The 6,000-nt window shown below is 25.3% G+C and overlaps 1 pseudogene across 10 annotated transcripts; it reads right to left on the bottom strand.

The window, feature by feature from the left end:
* Positions 1-501: 501 nt before the first annotated feature.
* On the bottom strand, positions 502-2,858 carry LOC111287057 (protein transport protein Sec61 subunit beta pseudogene; annotated as a pseudogene). 10 transcript variants are annotated; one of them, XR_016341426.1, is made up of 3 exons: positions 2,725-2,828; positions 1,831-1,920; positions 502-938 (listed from the first exon to the last, which is right to left on the bottom strand). The product of XR_016341426.1 is annotated as a protein transport protein Sec61 subunit beta pseudogene, transcript variant X5 (transcript). The 10 variants fall into 10 exon arrangements; XR_016341424.1 differs by having other exon boundaries at positions 502-897; positions 2,725-2,827; XR_016341425.1 differs by having other exon boundaries at positions 502-897; positions 2,748-2,808.
* Between the last annotated feature and the right edge of the window lie 3,142 nt (positions 2,859-6,000).

Here is a 6,000-nt window from a genome sequence, read left to right as displayed (position 1 = left end):
CCGTTGGCTCTTCCAAGGATGTGATGTAATTAGAAGTGTTTATAATTTGATTTCAATCGAATTAATTTATTAAATTAATTTAATTTAATTAATCAATAGATTATCGAATAAAATTTTATTGAATTTGAAAAGAATGATTAATTCAGTTTAAAAATTAAATTAATTAAAATATAATAAAATTTTAAAAAATATAAATATATAAAAGGAATCATATTGTTTTAAAAAATAATATGATATTTTGATATTTGAATATTTTATTAAATAATTTTATTTCATTTAAAACATAAAAAATTTAAAATTTAATTTAATTGAAATATTTGCCATGAAATTATGAGAAAAAATTAATCAAATTAAATTTTAATTTTAAAAATTAATAAATTGAATTTGATTAATAAAAATAATTTAATTTAATTTATTTAATTTAAAATAATTTAAAATTAATCAAACCATTTGAATAAACACCCTAAATATAATGACATAAATAAAAAATTTATAACCTGATTTTTAAAAGTAAAAGATAATACTCAACTTCGATTTAATCCATTGAATACAAATTATTTTGCGTCGTATCCATTATCAAGCAAAATTGAAAATCACGACATTGAACATATTTTGCTACAGTTATTACAGATTATGAAGCCTTCCCCTAGTCCCTACGAACAAAGTACAGCTTGCCCATGACATGGAGAACGGCAACAAAAGCAATGAAACCAATGCTCATGACAAGCACAACATTTGGAGAGATCTTGAGTCCTGGAGCATCATCTGTGTAAAACTGAAGCATATTCCCTGCAACCCCTCCTGAGCCACCACCCGCAACGCTTGTCATTCTCCTCCTCCGCATGCTTGCAGCTGCCGCTGCGCTTCCTCTTGGTGGTGCGGTTCCAGCTGCCATTTCTGTAACACCCCACCAAGGCTCACAACTTCAATTCTCAATTCTACATAAACACATATCACTTCATTGAAATAAAAGAAATATATACATTTATCACAGTTTCTTCCACCGAAAAATGGCTGCCATGCAACAATATGAGCTATACAGTAAACAACCGAGAAAGAATTATATGAAACAGTTAAACCACATCAGTATATATTCTTTCCATTCAAATCATACCACATAATCATATTATTAGAAAAAACAACTATTTATTATAAAATAAGTAATTAATCTATAAAAAAAAAATTCATCATTGAATTATCTCAGGTAATGAGTAATAAATGGTTGGCTTTTTCTAACGACGACAACAACAACAACTAATCCTTATATACCATAACTTTGGAGTCGTTGTATAAAACATTAAAAAAAAAATTTTGTTAGGTCGTAGTTCTGAATATTCTTACGTCACTCATTGCTATCAATGTCAACCTTTTTCATTTACTTCTTTAATTTTTTTATTATTTCTTATTATTTGTATCTATATTTTTTGTGATTTATCTTTAAAAATTTTGGTTTTTCTTAAATTTAGAAGCTCATTTCTCCTAATTGGTGCATAAATAAGCCTAAGTTTCACATATTCAAACCACTTCAAACAGCCCTCTTTTCATATTTTCCTCAATTTAAACTACCTCTAATTTTTCTTTCACTTTTTATTTTGTCTCTTCTAGACTATTTTCAAAATGTGATTAAATGATATAATTTGAATGAAATAGATACATGATGACGTAACATAACTGTTTCATACAATTATTTTTTGTACACAACTTACAAGGTAAAACTTATACAATTTCCCAAAGGGAATTTTTTTTTTTTTTTGGAGAAATCAAATTTCTGAATAGAATTACAGATAATTGTATGGAAGAAAAGAAAATTAAGCCAGAAGGGATACATACAGACAAGTTCAGAGAGGTGGCTGAGATAACCAAAGTTCAAAAAGCTCCATTATTATCAATACAATCAGCATAATCTGTGTTCATATAATCCTACAGAAGGTATACATAATATAATAACCAATTCAAAAGCATCAAAACTTTGTACGAAATCTTTATGCTATCAGCCAATTGAATTATTCTAATTGAATCATCCAAAAGAATCCCACCCACAAGAATTTGAAATTCGATTAAATTACAATCAAATTCAATTAGACGTGCAATCGAGCTAAATTGATACAATGAAAAATTTAAACTCAACTCAAATTTATTGTTAGAACTCAATCAAATTTTAAATTTTAAGTTGAATTCAATTCGAGATAAAAATCAATCAACTCGATTTCACTCAATTAGACTTATTTATCAAATAAAAAAACGAGTTCAATTTTTATGTTCGACTTCAAATTTAATTATTTGTATTCAAGTTTAAACTTGAATTTAAATTCATATATATAAATATATATATATAAATATAAAATAATAATTTTTTAATTAAAATAATAAAATATAAAAATTTGATTAAATTCAAAACTACTTAAGCCAAATATTAAAAAGCCCAAACTTGGCTAATTCAATAAGTCAGTTTGACTCGACAACAATTAAGCCTAATTTATTCAAGCCAATTCCGAATAACTTGTGGATAATGATGCATCATTTACCCTCCTATTTAAAATGATCACGCATGCACTAAATCCTATTTAATTATCATATACAAAGACTTTTGAAAACCCTAAACTTGAATATTTTAAGAAGCAACAGATCAAACGATGTAAAAAACCAGATTTAAATTCAAGAAATCAAATGGGTCGTTGATAGGATCGCAACATTTAAAATCCAAAGGAAGGTAAAAAGAGAGACATGGAGAAGAAGAAGAAAATCGCCTGAGTCGACTCGGAATTCAGATCGTGAGTTCGCAAGCTTTTGAAGACGCCTGTTTAATAATATCTTCGACTAGTTCCGCTTTCAGTTTCAAGATATATATATATATATAAAGCAGTCTCTGCTTTAGATACATATAAAGCAGAACTGCTGGGCAGTTTCTCGCAGCACTGACCAATAGAGTTTGGCCACGTCATAATTTAGAATCCCAAACCAAGCTTGCCTGTAGGCCTTTTGTCCAATGCCTAAGACTCTTTGGCCCAGACTTTGTGGGCTAACTTGGCCCAATTTGCGTTTTATTTTTTACTTTTTTTTTAATTTGAAAATAATAAATGCAAAAATCAATGTAAAAAATGCATGAATATTAATCATAATGATTTATATATCTTCTGAAAAAGTCCTTTTAGTGGAATTTTTTAACTTGAGACTGAAATACTAACATATGATTATTTTTTTAATTTTTATTTTTATTTTTTATATACATTAAAAAATATATGTCATTCTTTTAATCATGTTTGTAAAATATAAAAAATTTTATTGATAATGAATGAAATAAATTTTTTAAAAAATGGATATTTGCCGGTAATCAAATACCTCTTTTCCACACCACTAACTGACGACGAATGCTGAAAAAGTAATAAATTATTGCAATCAACTACAATGCAATATACAACGTGAGATACCAACAACTCTCGAAAGGTAAAATAAAATTAAGATGTGATTGAGGATGTAATCGAACCGAATTGAGTCGATATAGTGAGAAGTTTGAGTTTGAATTTAATTTTTAATTCGTAATTCGATATTCGATTCGAACTTGATCGAATTTTATTTTTTTAACTCAAGCTCGATTCGTAATCAAAATCGAACTACTCGAACTTATTCGATTAAGCTCAATTAATAAATAAAAATAAATTTAATTTATATACTCAACAAAAATTTGATTATTTATGCTCGAGTTTAAATTCGAATTTGATATATTTTAATTCGAATTCGATATATTTTATTAATTAAAATAATAAAAATATATGTAAATATAAAAATTCAATTAGGTTCGTGAGCTATTCGAGTCGAATATAAGAATACGCGAATTCGGTTTAATCGATGAATTTAACTACTTGAGCTCGAGCTTGACTCGATAAGAATAAAATCGAATTCAAATTTTATTCGAATAAAATCCGAATAGCTTACGGATACTAATGTATCATTTACACACTTAGATGTGATCAAAGAACTTCAAAATTATAAATAATTAACAGTTGTTTAATATTCTAAAACAATCATTTTGTCATAGAAAATTTAAAAAAAAAAAGGTTTTTGAGTATGGTTTTTGGATTAAAGTTTTAAAAAATTTTGTAAAATTGATCCATTTAAAGAGAATTAATGGGCTGGGAATTTAAAACCAAAGTTTTAAAAAAATAGATTGCTTTATTTATGAGTAATGCCCTGAATTTTTTACATTCATTTTTTGTATTTAAAAATTTAGATTAAATCCAAAAGTTAATTAAATAATTACAAGCCTTTTTTTGGTTATTTAATTTTGTTTACATGAATTAAATTTATCAATTAATTTTTTAAAAAAAGGGTAAGAATAAAAACTAAATATAATAATTTATTAAATAAATTAAATGATAAAAAACTATTTAGAAAAACTCTTTCTTGTTAAAAGAATTCGATAACATACAAATTAATATATTTTTATACCATAAATAAAAACATATGTTAAGATATAAAATAAAATAGAAATATTGTTTTAAAATGCATATAAAATAATTTTTTAATGCATTTTTATTATGCAATTTATAAATAAATAATTTATATATATATATAAGATTCATAATTGACAAAATATGATTATACCAACATCAATACATATATTTAAATATATAAAATAAAAAATTATTAAATAAATTTTATTTAATATAATTTAATTAAAAATTATATTTTAAAATTTATTAAATAAAAATATTTACAATTATTTTTAAGAAACCCCTCGACGAAGTGAGAGCATCAATCTAGCACAAGTAAAAAATGTCACAAAAAATTGAAAGTAAAATATAAATGAGAATATTCTCATAATGCAAGCATAAAAAAATGTTAAAGGATCAAAGCCAACATTAGTAGTTGAACCAATCCCAATTTGCGCCCATAGAGATGAATCTCCATTCACATTTATGTCTTTTAGTTCACTTTAGTTTTGCGAAGTTTACCCTTTTTTTTGTAAAAAAAAAATTTTAAAAATAAATAGATTGTTCAGTCCTTCATGTCAAAATAAAATATATCATACTTGACAACTTAAAACAGGTTGTGTATTCGATATGATCCAAACAAATAGTCATCGATAAAACTCGAATTCAAGATCTTTTTATCGAAAATAATAAATTTTAACTGATTGAATCAATCACCTATCGATGAAGTTTACCTTATTGTTAGCTTCATTAACCACATTTTGCATACCTTAAATAGCATCTGCGATGCGGTATAGCAACAACGCCGCCCTCCACCATTGTTTCTCATGACAATAAAAGATGTGAATTGTCATTCGTACAAATAATAATGTATCGCATTTGCAAATAATGGTATAAGAAAAGATTGGAATCATAATGAGACACTAAAATTATTATTTGTTCTTTTTTTAAATATATCTATGAATTTTATAGCATATTGATTATGTGTTATAGCTAAAATATGTGAAAAAATTATTTTTACCTATAAATATAAAACAAAAATATCATAAATTACTTTAAATATCATCAATAAATATTATTCTATCAAATTATTATTTTGCTTGATTTTATAGTAAAGTGTGAACATTTTTAAAAAATTCATGACTAAGATAACTATAATTATTACTATTTTTTTCGTTATGTCCACAACCGTGATAAAATGAAACATAACTAAAAACGTAACCATGACTGCATTTTAAATCCCTAGTTGAGATTGATTTTGTAAGGAAAAGTTCTACTTTGTCAGCTTGACTATCATCTATATGATCAAGCCCTACAGCAAAACATCCTTTAACCTTCTTGTGATTGGTTCTATGTCACCACAAGAAAATAAAATATTAGTGACAGTTTTATAATTGTGTTTCACTTACGAACACCATTAACTTTTGTGTTTTTATAAAATTTAAAGTTTTTTTTTATCAAAACGTCATTAAATATTTAAATAACAGTATTTTTACTTATAAACGTCACCCGAGACAAAAATTAGTGGTACTTATCGACTAAAACGCTTTGAATAATTTTCTTTAAAAAT

This window comes from Durio zibethinus, chromosome 4 (assembly GCF_047325235.1).
Source record: "Durio zibethinus cultivar Kanyao isolate XHJ-2024 chromosome 4, ASM4732523v1, whole genome shotgun sequence".
Taxonomy (NCBI): domain Eukaryota; kingdom Viridiplantae; phylum Streptophyta; class Magnoliopsida; order Malvales; family Malvaceae; genus Durio; species Durio zibethinus.
This window is presented reverse-complemented; position numbering and strand designations above follow the sequence as displayed.